Below are 20,222 nucleotides of genomic sequence, written 5' to 3'. Positions count from 1 at the left end.
GGAGGAGAACTTTAAAAAAAAGCAGGACATTTTTCACAGATAGCAGGCGGGTCGCTCCTTGCCCAGGTCTGTCTTTGAGTCTAAATTGCACTCTATCTGCAACTCCCACACTGTCTTACCATGCATGCCCATGCATACAGAGACAGCTGGAGATAACTTATGAAGCAGCTTCACCAGCTTGGAAATATATGTGGTTGTTTAAATGCTTCAAAGTACAGTGATCCCCCGGTTATTGCGTTCCCGACCATTGCGAACAGGCTAATTTGCGATTTTTGAACCCGGAAGTCAAAACACCATCTGCGCTTGCGTGCCCTTTTTTTCTATGGGCACGCATGCGTAGATGGCGCCGGGCAGATCAGCTGCTGGGCGGCTTCCCTAGGTCTTCCCCCTCTTGGCGGGCATCAGCGAGGAGTTTCCCCACCGCCCACGCAAACTCCTCGCTGCTGCCGCTTCGCTCGGGCCACTTCCCAGCTGAGTACTCAGCTGGGAAGCGGCCCGAGCGAACGGCTTGTCCGCAGCCTGCCTGCCCGCGCGCCCGCGGCTCGCGCGACCTTTTTCCGCCCACGCCGTTCGCTCGGGCCGCTTCCCAGCTGAGTACTCAGCTGGGAAGCGGCCCGAGCGAACAGCTTGTACGCAGCCTGCCTGCCCGCGCGCCCGTGGCTCGCGCGCCCTTCTCCCGCCCACGCCGTTCGCTCGGGCCGCTTGGAAGCGGCCCGAGCGAACGGCTTGTCCGCAGCCTGCCTGCCCGCCCGCGGCTCGCACGCCCTTCTCCCACCCACGCCGTTCGCTCGGGCCGCTTCCCAGCTGAGTACTCAGCTGGGAAGCGGCCCGAGCGAACGGCTTGTCCGCAGCCTGCCCACGCCGTTCGCTCCCCCTCTTGCTGGCGGGAGGGCGAGAAGCCCTCCCCAGCACCCGCTCGCCCGCCCTTCGCCGCTCGCCCGCCCTTCGCCCGGCCACCCGCCATTCACTCGCTGCTCACCCGGGTTTGGGGGGGGGTGCTGGCAAGCCGCCCATGCCGGCGGCGACGTTTTAAAACAGCCGCGCGGCTTTCCAATGAGTCCCGAAGACAAACGTCAAACTTCCGTGTTTGTCTTCGGGACTCATTGGAAAGCCGCGTGGCTGTTTTAAAACGTCGCCGCCGGCGTGGGTGGCTTCCTAGCAGCCCCCCAAACCTGGGTTGGGGGTCCGGGGGGGGGTGCTGGCAAGCCGCCCATGCCGGCGGCGACGTTTTAAAACAGGAACCCCAATCTTCGGCTCCTCGCTAGCGCTGCGGGTGTTTTTACTTCCGCAGCGCTACTTCGCGAAAACCTGATCATTGCTAGGGATCACTGTACAGTAATTTATATGCACTGTTGAACATTATTTTATTTATTTTATTTATTTATTATTTAGATTTGTATGTCGCCCCTCTCCGCGGACTCGGGGCGACTTAGGAGACATCGGTAAGGATTTGTCGACATAGTCCTATAAATATGGTCATTGTGGCTGGTTTTTGGTGTGTGTGTGTGTGTGTGTGTGTCCAGATAGGCTCATTGTAAAAGAAAACTTCTCATGAGTTCTGCTCCGCAAGGCGGTTGTGGCACTAAGAACAGGGAGGGGAGGCGGCAGCAATGGGACATCCAGTCTCATTCATTCATTCATTCATTCATTCATTCATTCGACTTGTATGCCACCCCTCTCCGTAGACTCGGGGTGGCTAACAACAATAATAAAACAACATATAAGAAATCTAATATTTAAAATAACTAAAAACCCTTATTAAAAACCAAACATACAAACAAATATACCATGCATCAATTGTATAGGCCTGGGGGGAAAGGAATATCTCAATTCCCCCATGCCTGACGCCAGAGGTGGGTTTTAAGGAGCTTACGAACGGCAAGGAGGGTGGGGGCAATTCTGATCTCTGGGGGGGAGCTGGTTCCAGAGGCGGGGCCGCCACAGAAAAGGCTCTTCCCCTGGGTCCCGCCAAATGACATTGTTTAGTCAACAGGACCTGGAGAAGGCCAACTCTGTGGGACCTAACTGGTCACTGGGATTCGTGCGGCAGAAGGCAGTCCCATAGATATGAACATGGAGGTGTAGTAGGCGGTCCCGTAGATATGAACATGCTCGCCGCCTACTACACCTCCAAAATAATAATTCCCCCCCAATAATAAGGCCAAGGCCATATTTTGGGGTTCAGAAAAAATAAGGTCCTATCTTATTTTCAGGGAAACGTGGTATACAGTACTGATGAAAAACCTTTTGAAAAACTTCAACAGAATTTGACTACACTTGCCAATGCAATAATGGTATTACCTTGATTTTCAATATGAGAAATTTAACATAGACTAATTCACTATCCTCATGTATTATTATAACACAGGGCTACTGTTCTTTGATTTTTCAAAAGGAAAAATAAGGATGTTCCTGTACATAGATTCTATTTCTAAGATTTCTAAGTGATCTCTATTATATCAGCCCATTTTCTTACGCACAGGAAAAGAAATTAGAGCATATCATGAGAAACAGGCTCTTCTCGGCTTTTTTAACAAAAGCTGCAACAAATTTTCTCCGAATACCTTTAATTACTAATGGAAAATATTCCCTTGTTAGAGGTCATAGAGAACACAGAGAAATAATGTAGTAAGATGCAACTGATTAATCATGCAATTTGGAAAGACAGGCATCAAGCTAAAAAAATTAATTGAAACTATTCAGGAAATTCATTTTCCCTAAATTCAGGCTCAAACTATCTCAAACTGTCAAGTCCTGAGGTTGATTTCTCCTTCCACAGTTGATTAATAATGAGGTGTTAATCAGTGCTGGAATTAATGAGAATAAATATGAAAGATTTTTAGGCTGTTAAAAGCCCTTGGACAATACTGGTTTGCTTTTTTAAAAAAAAAATGCAACTCTTAGATGTGCTATCTTAATTTCCCCTAAAACTTCATATTTATTAATGTAAATTGAAAAAGTTTGCAGGAGTCATCCTGCAAACTTCCAATAGCTTTAGCATATTTTTCCAAATTAGAATTGGGTGTTCGTGCACAGGGGTAAACATCTTGATGCCTGAGGACTTCATGCAACTTTCAAAACATTGTATAAATGAGAATGGCTACTAAATAGTTAACTTTATATTTAAATATATTTACAAATCAATTACACTGAGTTTAATTTCTGCTTCGTTCTGCCTTCTTCAGCTTCCAAAATTTTGAGCTTGCTTGCCGTTGCGCTTGAAGGGGTTTATAAACCTAGTTTATAGGCTTCATTCTTGAAAACGTTATGTCCCAAATTTCCAATGTGCCACTGCGGAGGGCAGGTCATTCTGTTGTGTCATTTGTACCAGGATTAACTCACCAAAACCCTGCAATAATAACCAGCCATGTTCTTGATTCAGGAAGCATTTCCATGAATCCTGCTTCAAAGAATGCAACATTCTCTGTGAAAGGATGTCATTCAAGGTCTTGATTTGTTTGTTTGTTTGAGTTGAAAAGGACCCTGCAAGTCCAACCCCCTGCTCAAGCAGGAAACCCTACACCTCCCCAGCCAAATCCGCCCCAATCTCCTCTTGAAAATGTCCAGAGTTGGGGTGTTCACAACCTCTGCTGGCAAGCCGTTCCACTGGTTGATCGCTCTAACCGTCAGGAAATTCTTCCTTATTTCCAGGTTGAATCTCTCCTTGGTCAGCTTCCATCCTTTGTTCCGTGTCTGGCCCACTGGTGCCCTGGAAAATAGTGTGGCCCCCTCCTCTCTATGGCATCCCCTCAAGTACCGGTATACTACCATCATGTCTCCCCTGGCCCTTCTTTTCACTAGGCTATCCATGCCCAGTTCCAGCAACCTTTCTTCACTTGTCTCAGTTTCTAGTCCCCTTATCATTTTGGTTTCTCTTGTCTGTACCTTTTCCAGAGTTTCTATGTCTCTTTTGAAGTGTGGTGACCAGAACTGTATGCAATACTGGTCTCACTAGGGCATTATAAAGTGGTATTTATTTATTTAGTTATTTAGTTATCATTTCATTCATTCATTCATTCATTCATTTATTGGACTTACATGCTGCCCCTCTCCTAGTTTTGGAGTGTATGCACCGGTTGATGCAGTTTAGGATTGTGTTGGCTTTTTTAGCTGCTGCTACACATTGCTGGCTCATATTTAGTTGGTTATCCAACAAGACTCTGAGATCTCTTTCACAGTCACTACTGCAAAGAGCTGTGATGAGGAAAGACAGACTCTTGAACATATTCATCCATAGTACCTACAAGAGGTCCTCCATTTACAACTGGCTTAAGAAAAATGGGTAAAGTCACATGACTTTATTATATTATGGGTGCCCAGCAGTTGGGCAGCATTAGCAAATGTTTAAACTAACAAATGTTTGCAGCAAGCATCCCATGGTCGTGTGAGCAAGCTTGCTTGAAACCAGGATTTTGTTTGTTTGTTTTCCAACAAAAGCTGCCCCATAGCAAGGGTTCATTTTAATAATCGTGGCATTTGTTTAAAAAAATGGTCTTGAGATCAAGGGCAGTCGGGCAGTAACTCGCTTTACAACCATCATAACTTACGATGAATATTGTGAGTCCTAAGCCAAGACCCACCCATATTAGGGCAGTGGTTTTTCAACGTTGGTAATCTTGAAAGGTGGATTTCGATTCCTAGCATGGTGGCTGGGGAATTCTGGGCATTAAAGACCATTAAAGTTGCCAATATTCAGAAAGACTACAGGAGACTGAAATGTACATTGCTCAATAAATTCTCTATTATAATATATATATATAACCCGAACTCAGAATATATATATATATGTATGTATGTATGTATGTATGTATGTATGTATGTATGTACGTACGTATGTACTGAATGTTTATTTTTTTAAAAACAAAAATTGCCGCAACATATAAACCAGCAAGTGCAATTCTGACATGAGGATTTCTCCTTGATTATTCTTTTTTGCTGTTGTTCTTTTAGAGCATTTGGCAACTCAGCCCAGCTTTGATTATAGGCTCCATTTACATGTCTACTAATGTAACAACAGGAGTAGAAATTCAACAGCAGTTTATCAGCAGACCCAGCTCCACCTAGCAAATAATTTCTTGCTGGACCAGTCTAAAATAAGAGCCTGCTGCCTGAATTCCCAGCTTATTGATCATGAAGCTCTATGGTGCCTTTTAAGCTTGGTATCCACTGTGCACAATTGACTTTTGCAACCTACCAGGCCTGGGAAAGCATCTGAAAGGAATAGACTGGAGTGAGTAGGAGGGCAAGCTAAGTCCTTCTTCTAAATGCTTTGCTGAATCCTATAATCACAAGCTTTATTATGGCCTTGAAGCCAGGAAAATACCATGTAGAAGTTCAATATATTGATATGAATAAAATGTAGGCATAGAATGTAATAACATTATGGACATATAAAAATAATGCAAATACTAGTGGCAATCACAGCGATTCATACTAGTCTTCAGTTGTGGGTAGCACATGGGTGTCAAACTTGCAGCATCACTTTACCATCACCTGACGCTTTGTAATGTTCTTCCCCTTCGCGGAGCTGGTGTGGCCTGCGTGTGATGCATCAGGCTCACGGGCCGCTAGTTTGATACCCCTGGGTAGGACAAATATGAAACAACTAGCGGTGCAGAATTGGGCAGCCTGGAAAAAATACATCAGAATCCTGGTCTGATAGAAAAAGCACTGGGCATCCAGGTAATGGAAAGGAATAGATAGGTGGCTGTCGTTAGATATTTCCTCTAAAGTTTGTTTATTTATTTACTAGACTTGTATGCCGCCCCTCTCCAAGGACTCGGAGCGGCTCACAACAAAAACAATTTATTTATTTATTAAATTTGTATGCCACTCCTCTCTGTAGACTCGGGGAGGCTATACACTACAAACCCAATACTAAAACAATTTAAAACCCTTAATATAAAACAATCATACATCTCATACAGACTATGGGTAAAGTGGAGGCAGCCCAGGGGAATCAATTACCCCATGCCTGATGACAAAGGTGAGTTTTGAGGAGTTTGTGAAAGGCAAGGAGGGTGGGGGCAGTCCTAATCTCCGGGGGGAGTTGATTACATAGGGTAGGGGCCGCCACAGAGAAGGCTCTTCCCCTGGGTCCCGCCAGACGACATTGTTTCATCGATGGGACCCGGAGAAGGCCAACTCTGTGGGACCTAACCGGTCGCTGGGATTCGTGCGGCAGAAGGTGGTCCCAGAGATATTCTGGTCCAATGCCACGAAGGGCTTTATATGAAGCCTCCCGAACGCCGGTTCGTAACTCGAACAAAGTTCGTAAGAAGAGGCAAAATTTTTCTGGACCCCGGGTTCAGTTCGGGAGGTTGCTGGGAAGCCCCCCAGGCCGGCTGCGACCTTTTAAAACAGCCGCGCGGCTTCCCAGCTGTCTCCCGAAGCCTAACGCGGAAGTTCGGCTTTGGCGTTCGGGTTCGGGAGACAGCTGGGAAGCCGCACGGCTGTTTTAAAAGGTCGCAGCCGGCCTGGGGGGCTTCCCAGCACCCCCCTGAACCCCAAACCCGGGGGGGTGCTGGGATGCCCCCCAGGCCGGCTGCGACCTTTTAAAACAGCCGTGCGGCTTCCCAGCTGTCTCCCGAACCCGAACGCCAAAGCCGAACTTCCGCGTTCGGGTTCGGGAGACAGCTGGGAAGCCGCGCGGCTGTTTTAAAAGGTGACAGCCGGGCTGGGGGGCTTCCCAGCAACATCCCGAACCGAACCCGGGGTTCAGAAAATTTTGCCTCTTCTTACGAACTTTGTTCGAGTTATGAACCGGCGTTCGGGAGGCTTCTGGGAAGCCCCGCCGCCCGGCTGTCACCTTTTAAAACAGCCGCACGGCTTCCCAGCAGTCTCCGAATGCCGGTTCGTAACTCGAAAAAAGTTCGTAAGAAGAGGCAAAATTTTTCTGAACCCCGGGTTCGTATCACGAGTTGTTCGTAAGACGAGGGGTTCGTATCTTGAGGTACCACTGTATTTGCTAATTTTATTAATGCAGTTGTGATCTCAAGGTACACAAACAAGGTACTGTCTATAACTGTGAGAAAACAGCTTGATGGACTACCTTTATAGTTTGGCATTTAGGAACAAAGTGAAAATGTTTCCCATAAACTGCATCCAAAACTTTACCTCTAGAAATTCTTTTGAATTGTCTGTTGTGGCATGAAAGAGAAAAAGTTCTATACAGTATATTGATTTTTTTTTCCAAATGGAACATTTATGGTCAAATATACTGTATAGATATTTTTATAGATGGTTCAAGAGATCCATTGTTGTATCCCTTTCTTGGTAGGATTTACATTTTAAAAATAATCTTAGGGTTAATATTTATTATTTTAATATGCCAATGTTTTATTTTTTTAATTGATTGTAAGCTACCCAACAGTTGCCTCTAAATGAGATGGGTTGTTATATTATGTTAAACAAATAAACATGCTGGACTTCTGTAGGATTCAAATACAGTTTTGTTGCAATGGGAAATATACTGTAGGTTGAGACAACTTAATTGGTTGAAATCGCATTGGGAAACAATTTATACACTGGCCTGAGTCCACTTGGAGAAGGGTGGCCTATAAATTTAACTAAATAAGAATATCTCCCTCATGGTAAATTTGGCTCACTCATCTGCTTTCACAAAAAGAATATATTTCCTCTGTCACTTACAGGATATCGAAAATCTTAGAATTCCTGGACCCTAGCTGCCAATTGTCACTATTTGGTGCTGGAAGGCAGTTTCAAGAGAAGAAGAATAAATGCCATGAAGGGTGTCACAAAAGAGGTAAGAGAAAACTTTTGTTCATGGGTCCCATATAAATTCCACCTTATGAATATTTGGAGGGGTGGGGAGGATTACAAAGGATGTCTTAGGACAATGTAACTTATTATTTTAGCTGAATCTTACTTATCACACTCTTCAGTAATTGGCCAAATAGTGAAACTAATATCCTCCTCCCACACCAAAAATAAGGGAAAGAAATTAATGACCTATGGCTCATTATACTTAATCCTACATATACAAATCTAAAAGCAAGTGTAGGAAATGATTAGGTTGAGCCCAGGCAATCAAAGTTTCATCAGTTTGCAATTGTTACCATGTTTATCCCAAAGTAAGACTCCGTATTATTATTATTATTTGAAACCTGAAATAAGCGCTTGGCCTTATTGTCATGCACTCAAAAGCCTGATTGTGCTTGGGCTACAAGAATGGTGGAAGGTCTTAAGCATAAAACGTATCAGGAAAGACTTAATGAACTCAATCTGTATAGTCTGGAGGACAGAAGGAAAAGGGGGGACATGATCGAAACATTTAAATATATTAAAGGGTTAAATAAGGCCCAGGAGGGAAGTGTTTTTAATAGGAAAGTGAACACAAGAACAAAGGGACACAATCTGAAGTTAGTTGGGGGAAAGATCAAAAGCAACATGAGAAAATATTATTTTACTGAAAGAGTAGTAGATCCTTGGAACAAACTTCCAGCAGACGTGGTAGATAAATCCACAGTAACTGAATTTAAACATGCCTGGGATAAACATATATCCATTGTAAGATAAAATACAGAAAATAGTATAAGGGCAAACTAGATGGACCATGAGGTCTTTTTCTGCCGTCAGACTTCTATGTTTCTATGTTTCTATTATCAGGGATGCCTTATTTTGGGGGAAATAGAGGATGCTCCCACAAGTGACCTAAGTTCAGGCCCCGGAATTCCATTGCTCTTACCTAGCACCAATTTTGCTTTGCCAGATTCTTGTGGATAAGCAGCATAAATTAAACTCATAGTACTTTTGAACACTATGCTGGTTCCTGATTTCTTGCACCTGACATTAATCTCATCGACTCCTCCAAAATTTCACAGATTACAATGAAACCACAGCATGGCATTGGATACACAAGCTGGACTGATGACAGACTGAGTTGGATGGAAACCATCTGTAGGCACCAAAACAGTTTGGAAACCGAGGTGTGGAATTTAGCAGCTAATATGTATCAGATGCTCCAACAGATGAGAAATTTAGCTCAAGAATTGGCTTTTCCACTGCCTCCACCACCTGCTGCATTACAGTGGCTTCAAGGATCCTTAGAAAGCCTCTCATCTTCTACTGAATTGTGTAAAAAATAACTTCGAGGTTCACTGAAAAACCCAGACAAGGAAGATCCTGACATATCTAAACAAGATTGCAAAAAAAATGGTTTGAAATATAAAAAATCTCAAGAAGGAAGGCCCACGGGGAGGGCCTACTCTGTGGCGGCCCCGGCCCTTTGAAACCAACTACAGTGATCCCCCGAGTCTTCCCAGGTGCGGAAGTAAAAACACCATCTGCGCATGCGCGGCCATGGAAAAAGGGGCAGCGCATGCACAGATGGTGTTTTTACTTCCGCACCACTACATCGCGAAAAATCGATTATCGCGAGGGGTCTTGGAACGGAACCCTCGCAATAATCGGGGGATCACTGTACACCCCAGCCCCCCGATATCTGCACTGCTCCCACCATACTGGCCTTCTGAAAGGCCTTAAAGACCTGGCTCTCTGGCAGGCCTAGGGGCCATGAGAATTAACATCTTAGTCCTGGCCAAATCATGGTTCGATTGGTATGTATGAGTGTATGATTGTATTGTTTAGTCTAGGGGGTTTATTGTTATTAATATTGATTTACTAGCCTAATGGGGTTTTATTGCTTAATATTTGACTTTAATGTTTTGTACTGCTTTATTGTTGTAAGCCACCCTGAGTCCCATGGGATTAGGCAGCATATAAGTCAATCAATCAATCAATCAAACAAACAAATAAACAGACTGCCCCATCTAAGTATTCAGGAATGGCTTAAAGCACGTATTAAAGATATTCAGGATCTACAGAAGTGTAAAGTAGTGTTTTGAAATATTGCAAGTAATGGTTAGGTTGAAAAATCAATAGACCTTAAAAATCGAAGTTCTGAAGGACCTATGGAAAATATATAACAACGGCCTCAAAGATCTCTAGAAAATCTTTAATCATCTGAAGAACCCAGCCAGTTCTGAGAAAATGGCTTAAAGAATCCTTAAAGAAGATAAGTCCTGAAACATCTAAACAAGATACTAAAAAATGGCTTGAAACACCTATAAATATCGTTGAAGTGAAGGAGCACAGTGGCTCCTGTGGTTAGGATGTTGGGATGATGATTGGCAGACTTGCGTTCGAGACCCGGTTGCTGTTTTGGGATGGGCTGAGCTCCTGTCACTCACTTCCAGCTCCTGCCAACCCAAAGAACAATACTCCAAAGCATCAAAAACAAGCCTGGGTAAAGAGTAAGGAGGGAGTGATTAGGGTATAACCGGATGACTTTGAAAGAAGCTTAAGGATAGATGGCTTCAAGCAAGCATCTTTAGCAAATTACAAGAACAGAGGTGCAAGCATGGCTATAAACATCTCTGAAAAGACTCAGACAAGAATCCCTGGATAAAGGCAAGAAATAATCTGGCTGAATGGCTCCAAGAATCCATATAAAATATTCAGAAGGGATGTCCTGAAGAATCCAGGCCATAATGTAAATTAGTGGCTTGATATAACTTTAAATCATCTCCAAGAGGAAGGGCCTGAAACATCCCAATGGGGGAGTGGCTGGAGAAGAGATGACAGGAAGGAAAGATCCTAAAATATGGAGAACAACAGTACATGTTTATAAAGGAATTCTTTCTCACATAAAGCAGATACAGTATGTGAAGAGCCAACATATATTATAGGTGGACTAATTATTCATGTTTTTTCCCTCTCTGTTCCTTATATATTAAGTCAAAGGGGAAATTGTTTTATTTCTAGTTCTGCCTAGCAAGATTTCTTCAATGCATTCTCCCTTAACTCACTCTTTCCCATGAGTGGTGCCACTGCATGCATAATGCAAAATTTAAGCTAACTTCCTTTCACAAGATTATTCCTCGAGATCACTTTAGTCCTCCTTGCAGCCCAGTGCTCCACTTCCCAACACCATGGGCCTTCAAATATATCTGGGAGGAGCCCTTTCCCTCTGATGCCGAATAGGATGGGAGGTATTTGAGAAGCACTTGGTCAAGCTATGTCTAATGTCCTCCAGATATGTTAGGATACAATTCCAACAATTTCTAACCAACATGGTTCATCTGTTTGGAACCCATATCGCATCTCAGACATTAACACCCTTGAAAATGCCCAAAGATACTTCACCAGAAGAGCCCTTCCCTCCTCCACTCGAAATAGAATACCCTATGAGACTAGACTTTCAATCCTGGGCCTAGAAAGTTTAGAACTAAGACGCCTTAAACAAGATCTAAGTATTGCCCACAAGATCATATGCTGCAACATCCTGCCTGTCGGCGACTACTTCAGCTTCAACCACAACAACACAAGAGCACACAACAGATTTAAACTTAATATTAACCGCCCCAAACTTGACTGTAAAAAATATGACTTCAGTAACCGAGTTGTCGAAGCGTGGAACTCATTACTGGACTCCATAGTGTCATCCCCAAACCCCCAACACTTTACCCTTAGATTATCTATGGTTGACCTATCCAGATTCCTAAGAGGTCAGTAAGGGGCGAGTACAAGTGCACTAGAGTGCCTTCCGTCCCCTGTCCTATTGCTCTCCTACAACTCCTATACCTTTCTTCTATTCCTATATTTCTTCTTCTATTCTTTCATTGATATGTTCTATTACTTTATCTTCTTTTCTATTATTTCTTAGATATATTTTACTATGAGTATCTCCTCTATAACCTTCATCATGTATTTTACTATGTATATACAGTAAGACCTCACCTATCGCTGGTGTTACGTTCCAGACCCGGCCGCGATAGGTGAAATCCGCGATGGGGAATTTATCGACTGATAGTACTTATTTAAGTATTTATATTGTAATTGTTTGGTAAGCTTTCATTGTTTTAAGTGTTTATAAACCCTTCCCACACAGTATTTATTTTAGATACAGTATTTAAATACAGTATTTACAATTTTAGATATATATTTTTTGAAAAACCTGCCGATCGAGTTCCGCAGGCTGTTTAAATCTGCCGATCGACTTCCTCAGAAACCTGCAAACCAGCGAAGATCCGCGAATGATTTTTCTCATTAATACTTCTTGAAAACCCGCGATGAAGTGAAGCCGCAGTAGGTGAAGCGTGGTATAGCGAGGGACTACTGTATAGATATATACCCACTAAAACCCTCATTGTGTATTGGACAAAATAAATAAATAAATAAATAAATAAATAAATAAATAAATAAATAAATAAATAAATAAATAAATAAATAACTGAGTACAAATGATGTAGTTTAGAAAGCATTCAGCTAATGAAAGTTTAGTGGGCAGAGTAACTTAGCAAAAAAAATAATCTCCTAGTAAACTGTTCTCTTTTCTATATCTTTTTAGGGGGAAAAAGCAGAGGCAAATATTGAAGGCTTGCAGAGTCATCCTTCTGGGAGAGTTCATTTTTGCTAACTATGTACATTTTAGACTTTACTGAGTAGTGAGTAAGCAAAGTCTCAGACGTTACTAACTTTGCAGTACCAGGATGAAAGAGCTCTCGTCATTGGAACAATCTCATATTGTGGAGCCCCGGGGTGTCAGACCTCAGAGTTGGACTCAACCACAACACAAGCTGCTTCATACACTCATTCAGACCCAGCGCAATTTCTCCAAGGATCTCTGCATCCTGCTGAAGTGTACAACTCTCAAAGAAGCATCAATGTGCTGAACAAACCAGCCAATCTAAGGAAAGATTGGCAATAGTTGAAAGGAAATGCTGGGATTTAAGCCTCATGGAAACAAGCTTCTGTTGCTAGGAGCAACTTAATCATCTGGCTTCATTAAACCATGACTTTTGCTTGGAATCCAGCTAAATACAAATGTGGCTCATTCATTAAAATTTCATCCCTCCCTTGCTTTGACATCATAAAGCTTCAGCTTGATTCCTTTGGACCACTTGACCTGGAATTCTCCTTTGCTCAGTGAAGCTCTTAACTGCAATGATTTGCTGCACCTCTGCTTTTGCCTTGGGCTCTGCTGCCCTGCTGTGAAACCTTGCCCCATGTATGATCAGAACTGTGTGTAGCTCTTAACAGGGTACCAGTGCTAAGAAAGCCAAGATGCAAAATTGTTACTCTCTGAGCTGGGCTGATTGGTTGCAGAAGTTTCATTATGCAGCTAGGTAACATCAGTGCTAGCTTTTAGCTTCACCTAAGACACTGGTTTTCAACCTTTTCTTCATCACAGATCCCTCTCTAAATTCTTTTTGTGACAGCCACAGACCCCCATTTAAATCATGAAATTTATTCAAACCTTCATAGATTCTCCATGATGACATCATGCCCCTCCAAAGCTCTGCAGACCACAGGTTGAGAATCATTGGTCTAGGATGCTCACAGTTCCCCTGTGAAACTATTGTATATTAAATTCATATGTTTTCATTGTGTCTTCTGACTGCTATGTTGTGGTTAGCTCTGGTCCAGCTCCTGCCCCAAGGACTGTGGATGTGGGGGAGACATCCACATCAGTGTTCCCTCTATTTTTTTGGGGGGGGGGGGCGGAAAAGTATAGTGTCTGAGCGACAGTCCCTTTGGGACTGGGCGGCACAGAAATATTAAACAAACAAACAAACAAATAAATAAACAAATGAACAAACAAACAAACAAATAAATAAAAAACCCACCCTGTTTTGCCTCAGAGAATTTCAAAATAAAATACTATACTGTGTGTCTATAACAGTGAGCTCATAGTACGGCAACTCTATCAATATCAAAATGCTACTTAAACAGTTGAGCTAGTTTCAAACTAGATTTTGATTTTCTTTCTCTCTTCCTTACTCCCATTCTTTTTCTTTCTCTTTTCCTTCCTCTCTTTTTTCTATCTGTTTTTCTCTCTTCCTCTCTTCCTCTCTCTCTCCTTCCCTCTCGGCTTCTGGGCAGGTTTGAAAAACTCTTGAGTTGATGATGATTTTTAAGTGAGCGATTGCCCACTGCTCAGCTTAGAGGGAACTATGATCCACATGCTGCAGGCCTGATTCGCCTCCGGTGGAATCTGCTGATGAAGGCTCCTCTGACCAAGAAGACATGAGTGACAGGTAGGAGGAGAGTGGGGCAGACAGTTCAGAAGGAGATCAATTATCTAGCTCCTCCTTGGATTCAGAACAAGAGTTAATGATACAGCCACGCATGCGGAGAGCGATGCATAGGCAACAACAACTGAGAGATTAATATCAAAGAAAATGAGGCCACCTGTGGTTGGGTGAGGCTGTGGTAATTAGTGAGGCTGCTATAAATAGCAGCCTGTGGGTTTCGCCATTGTGGAGGATTATCTGATCGTTGTGTTTAATTGACTGCTTTACTGACTTTGACCTTTTGTGTGCTGATTTTCCCCCGCTTTGAAACTAAACCAGAGCAAAGTGTGTTTCACTTTGTGAAAGAAGAAGGACTGTGAATTGCCTCACAGCTGCAAGCTAAGTATCACAGAACTGATAAGGGACTTGTACAAATTACCAGTTTGTTTGGAGACGAGTGCTTTTTGCTATACCAAAAGAGGGCTTAGTTTAAGTGAATTTTCATTATAAAGAACATTGTTTTGAATTTTCAAATATGTGTGTTTCTGAAATTTGTACCTGTGAATTTTTGGGAGGAGTCTACCAGAGAGCCTGATAGAACACTGCTACTTGTTGTTCATAGATAAGCTCTGTTCATCTTTTGCCTTTCTGTCGTACACAGCAGCTGTTACCAATGAAGAGAAATATTTGGAGCTCATTTCAGAGTTGAAATGAGGGGTCCCTAGTGATCTCTGAGCTTGGTTGTTTTCTTGCAGACGTTTCATTATCCAAACTATGTAACATCATCAGTGATAATAAGGAATGGGATGGAGTCTCAGTTTATATTCTACTGGCTTGCCCTGTCAGTGTGTGTTGTGTGGGTGCGATATTATATGATTGCTTTGCTCAGCAATCAATCATTGGCACTATGGGTGATGAGTGATGGAAAGAGAATATGGCTCCTTGCATGATGGAAACTAGGCCCTGAGCTTGTAGGAGCCCAGTGTGTGTATGTGTGAGGTTCTTCAGGAATTCAATGGTGGAAAAGCGTGTCCAAGAACTGTGGGAATCTGAGAGGCAGCAGTTGGAAAATCCAAGATGGCACCATCAAAGGCTGCCTTAGTGAATCCTGAGAGCATCTGCACCAAAAACAAATTCCTTGTGTGCCCAATCACACTTGGCCAATAAAGAATTCTACTCTATTCTGTTCTCTTCTGTTCGGTTCAGACCATGGGGCTGCTCGAGGTGAGACAACTGTCATGCTCTTTATCAACTGCATCATGGAAAGCAAGAGTGGCAGTTGTTAAGCAAAGTGATCACATGATCACCTCCCTTACAACTGTCATGACTTTGTGACCATAATGGTCATGCTCCATTATAGTCATAAGTTAAGAACTTTTTGTAGGTTCGTATGCAACTTTTTGCAATGGTTGGAAGTGCATTACTGGCCATAAAAGCACCGTTTCTGAAACTGTCATTATTTTTGAACTACGTATTGTTAAACAAATCCCAAAGGACTTTGTGTTTTATTTTTCCCCTTGCACACATTTTGCTTCTAAGAAGCTTCTTCAGAATGTTTTCAAGGAAAAAATAAATAAGACAATCCACTTGCCTTTTGAAAAAGTATCTTTGGGACTACCCTGACCTGGATGATTCAGAATCCCCACAGATAGCTGTTAAAGAAAGTCATTAAGTGGAATGTCCATGGAGATTCTGAATCATCCAGGTAATAGTTGTCCCAAAGGGAAATACGTTTTCAAGGAAAAAAAGTGAGAAAGTCCAAGTTGCCTTTTGAAAATCACTTTGGGGTCATTAAGTCAAGGACTATCTACACATATGTTTTTGAGGTCTTCAATTGGTTTGTGCACTATGGTGATTCCCTGTGGTTATACTAAGTAGGGTGCTGATTTTTTTCAGATATGTTTTTTTTTTTTACGTAACGTCAGATTATCCTGTCTGTAGCTAGTTTTGATTGTGTTATAGTGGGTTGAATTTCCAGGCACTTTTTGATCAACCTGTGTGCGGGCACCTATTTTGTTGGAAAATGTTGCATAGGCAGTCTGTTTGCTTTTAGGTAATAAGTAGTTCTCAACTTTTTGGAGGTCAGGGCAATGTGATGGCTCCAACCCTTGTAGAGATATAATCAGGAAAGACTTAATGAACTCAATCTGTATAGTCTGGAGGACAGAACGAAAAGGGGGGACATGATCGAAACATTTAAATATGTTAAAGGGTTAAATAAGGTCCAGGAGGGAAGTGTTTTTAATAGGAAAGTGAACACAAGGACAGAAGGAAAAGGGGGGACATGATCGAAACATTTAAATATGTTAAAGGGTTAAATAAGGTCCAGGAGGGAAGTGTTTTTAATAGGAAAGTGAACACAAGGACAGAAGGAAAAGGGGGGACACGATCGAAACATTTAAATATGTTAAAGGGTTAAATAAGGTCCAGGAGGGAAGTGTTTTTAATAGGAAAGTGAACACAAGAACAAGGGGACACAATCTGAAGTTAGCTGGGGGAAAGATCAAAAGCAACATGAGAAAATATTATTTTACTGAAAGAGTAGTAGATCCTTGGAACAAACTTCCAGCAGACGTGGTAGATAAATCCACAGTAACTGAATTTAAACATGCCTGGGATAAACATATATCCATCCTAAGATAAAATACAGGAAATAGTATAAGGGCAGACTAGATGGACCATGAGGTCTTTTTCTGCCGTCAGACTTCTATGTTTCTATGTTTCTATCAAGACTCGCGACAGCCAAGCAGGCAAATCAGCCCTGCAGCAGGAGAGCATGGCCCATGGTTCCCAGCACAGATCACTTGCCCTGTCCGTAGTCCCTTTGTGTCCTACCTCAGTATGGACAAAGGGAAGCTTCTCCTACGATGAGAAGACCATTTTCTCTGCCCGGCACCAAGCTCTTCTCACCTCACCGTGCCACATTGGAGAGAAGTCACTAAGAGATGCCTATCTCCCATCTGATACAGACTTAAGTGTGGTGCTTTCCCTCTTCCCCTCCACTGAGAGACACTCCTGAATATAATTGTCATGTTCCTCATAAAATCAACATGCCAGTGACACTGTTTAGCCGGTTTGGTGTAGTGGTTAAGGCACCAGGTTAAAAAGCGGGAGACAGTGAGTTCAAATCCTGCCTTAGCCATGAAAGAATGAGCTTGGGCCAGTCATTCTCTCTCAGGACATCCCACCTCACAGGGTTGTTGTTGTGGGGAAGAAAGAGGAGGGGGAATATATATATGTGTAGGATATATTCGGCGCCTCAAGTTATTTGTCAAATAATAAAGGCAGGATACAAATAAAGAATTCTTTCTCCGGTCAAGCAAATCTTCAGCTCCCAGGTTTCTATGTAATACAAATAATACTGATAATCCTTCACTTACAACTGTAATAGCTCTTTTAGGCAAAAGAAAGTCAATGTCTTTTCATTCCCATCTGGGGGTAGACAAAATTACTATCAATCAGAGTGACAGCCTGATTTATTGAAGTGATACAAGTAAGGGGCTAGAAGTCACCCTTGCTTAACTGCTCTTTGCATGATAACAGTTTCAGAAAGATACCCCGGGGAGAAACATCTAACTCTCAGTAAGACGTTAGAATAAAAAAATATGAATAAAAAGAAGCAACATTTTATCTATTGAGGATCCCTGAAATTTTCCTCATAGCCTCTCCTTTGGAATCAAAGCAAGAGCTAATTCTTAAATTCAAAATACTGGTTACTACTAAAAGAGTTCCTTTACTTTAGTAAAGTATATTTTTCAGCTAAATAAGGCAGGGTGAAACCCATGACCCAAGGATGAGTAGTCCCTTCTACTCATCCTTGTTGCTACTCAGCAAGGACAATTACACTTTGGATCCATCCCAATATTTTTAAATAAATGTATTTTGCATATGGCTTGCTTATTAATGTAATTAGCAAGGTCAGATCTATATCCATTATCCTTGCAGATTGGGATGAAAACCACCACATTCCAATCACAGAGAACACATTTTGCACTGTGAAAAGTGTTCCCTCGATTTTCGCGGGTTCGAACTTCGCGAAAAGTCTATACCACGGTTTTTCAAAAATAGTAATTAAAAAAAATACTTCGTGGGTTTTTTCCTTATACCACGGTTTTTCCCACCCCAGGATGTCATATGTTATCGCCAAACTTTCGTCTGCCTTTAATAAATATTTTTTTTAATAAACTTTAATAAACATGGCGAGTAATAATCTAAATGGTTGCTAAGGGAATGGGAAATTGCAATTTAGGGGTTTAAAGTGTTAAGGGAAGGCTTCTGATACTGTTCATAGCCAAAAATAGTGTATTTACTTCTGCATCTCTATTTCGCGGATATTCAACTTTCGTGGGCAGTCTCAGAACACATCCTCCGCGAAAATCGAGTATAAGTAAATAAATCAACCAGCACTGGACCTCAATAACTGGGGTCTCCTTTAGTAATTCTTGGAGATGGCATAATCTCCAAGAGGTTTTACAGGTTTCAGTTGTGGAATAAGATCCTTCATGTTAACTAGTGGTGGCTACTTGGGAGGTGCTTTACAATGGGGATTACCAGGGGGTTATTTACTAGTTCTAAGTGGACAGTTATTTGAAATGAATTCTCCAAATATCTGCAGATATTTGACAGACAAGACATGTGCCTCTACTCTTTGAAGAGCAGTTGACTAGGCATCAGAAAACCAAGATTCTAGGCCCGTGATGGCGAACCTATGTCACACTTAGAAGCCTCCTGAAGCCTCTGGAGTGCAAAAAAACAGTCCAACGGGCAAACTGGAAGTCAATTTTTCTGAACTTCCGGTTTGTCTGTTGGGCCATTTTTCGCAATCCCCAGGCTTCAGGGAAGCTTCCTGAAGCCTGGGGATGGCGAAAAACAGTCCAACCAGAAGTTGGTTTCTGAACTTTCGTTTGGTCCATTTGGCCGTTTTTCGCTGTCCCCAGGCTTCAGGAGTCCAGAGGCTTCAGTGAGGCCTGTGCACATGCGTGAGAGTCTGTGTGTGGTGAGTGGGTATTGTGTGCATATGCAAGGGGAAGTTTAGGGTGTGTGCGCATGCCGCGCATGCACCCTTTGGGCCAAAAAAGATTTGCCATCATTGTTCTAGGCCTTTTGGCTAAAAACAAATGTGCTATCTGTTCTTATAATATGCTATTTGTCACTAAGAGGATTTGTATCAGAGCTATGATTTTTATCCACTTCTGATTGACTATATAGATACTATGTTTCTCTAGTCTTTCTATTTTACACTGTTTTACATTGTTTCATTAACTTTTTGAGGGGGGTCACCATTGCTTGCTGTGGTTTCTCGTATAACAGAAGTCCAAAGCTATAGGGTTACTGATCCTGATCCATTAAGAAGATGGCATGTTCTTTTTTTCCCCCCAATAAAAGTTTTTCATTTTCTTCCTCCACATCAAAAACATAGATAACATACATCACATATACCTTCAATAGAAATCAATATACATATATTGTCACTTAGAAACAATAGCACAATAACCTAAGTTACATTCCAATTTTAATTTTATTATTCAGTCCATCTCAATCTTCCCTCTCTCCACTCCCCTCTTTTCTATCTCATGTGGCTATTCCACCTCTAGTACCTACCTTCTTATACTTTCTCTCCCTTTTCGTATTATCATCTCTTCCTCCTTCCTCAGAGATGTGTTTTTGGTGCCTTACCAAAAGCCAGGAGGATGGGGGCAGCACGAATCTCTGGGGGGAGCTGGTTATATTATATAACAGTATTTTCCCAAAGTTGTCAATTGTATAACTGGTTACTTTTAGATTATTATATTACATTTAAACTCTTATAGGAAAAATTCACTACCAGCAATAAAAACCCAAATGAGCATAGATAAACATCAAGATTAATATCAGACCAACAATCATAAAGTAAACAATACCACAATCAAAGAGTTGCCAAGGAAACTATGAGTAAACAGCCCAACTGAAGAATCTCCAAGACTACTCTCACCAACACTTATAGGGAAAGCCACTAGAATAAAAATTGAGAACAAATCCCGCTCCCTACTAGCATGATGATGTTACCTGGTATGCAAGAAAACAACCAAACTTGGAGAGCACCAAGGACCCCTCACACATTTCCCCATTTCCCATTTGTTGCCAGCAACTAGTCCTGGACTGCAAGATGAGAAGCAAATAAATTTGATGAAAAATAAAATTACCAAA

The 20,222-nt window shown here is 42.1% G+C and overlaps 1 protein-coding gene across 2 annotated transcripts in view; it reads right to left on the bottom strand.

The window, feature by feature from the left end:
* Positions 1–20,222, bottom strand: part of ERICH1 (glutamate rich 1) — a 116,050-nt gene that overhangs the window by 72,911 nt on the left and 22,917 nt on the right. The gene's annotated exons all lie outside the window — the stretch shown is intronic.

Source organism: Erythrolamprus reginae, chromosome 1 (assembly GCF_031021105.1).
Source record: "Erythrolamprus reginae isolate rEryReg1 chromosome 1, rEryReg1.hap1, whole genome shotgun sequence".
Lineage (NCBI taxonomy): Eukaryota > Metazoa > Chordata > Lepidosauria > Squamata > Dipsadidae > Erythrolamprus > Erythrolamprus reginae.
This window is presented reverse-complemented; position numbering and strand designations above follow the sequence as displayed.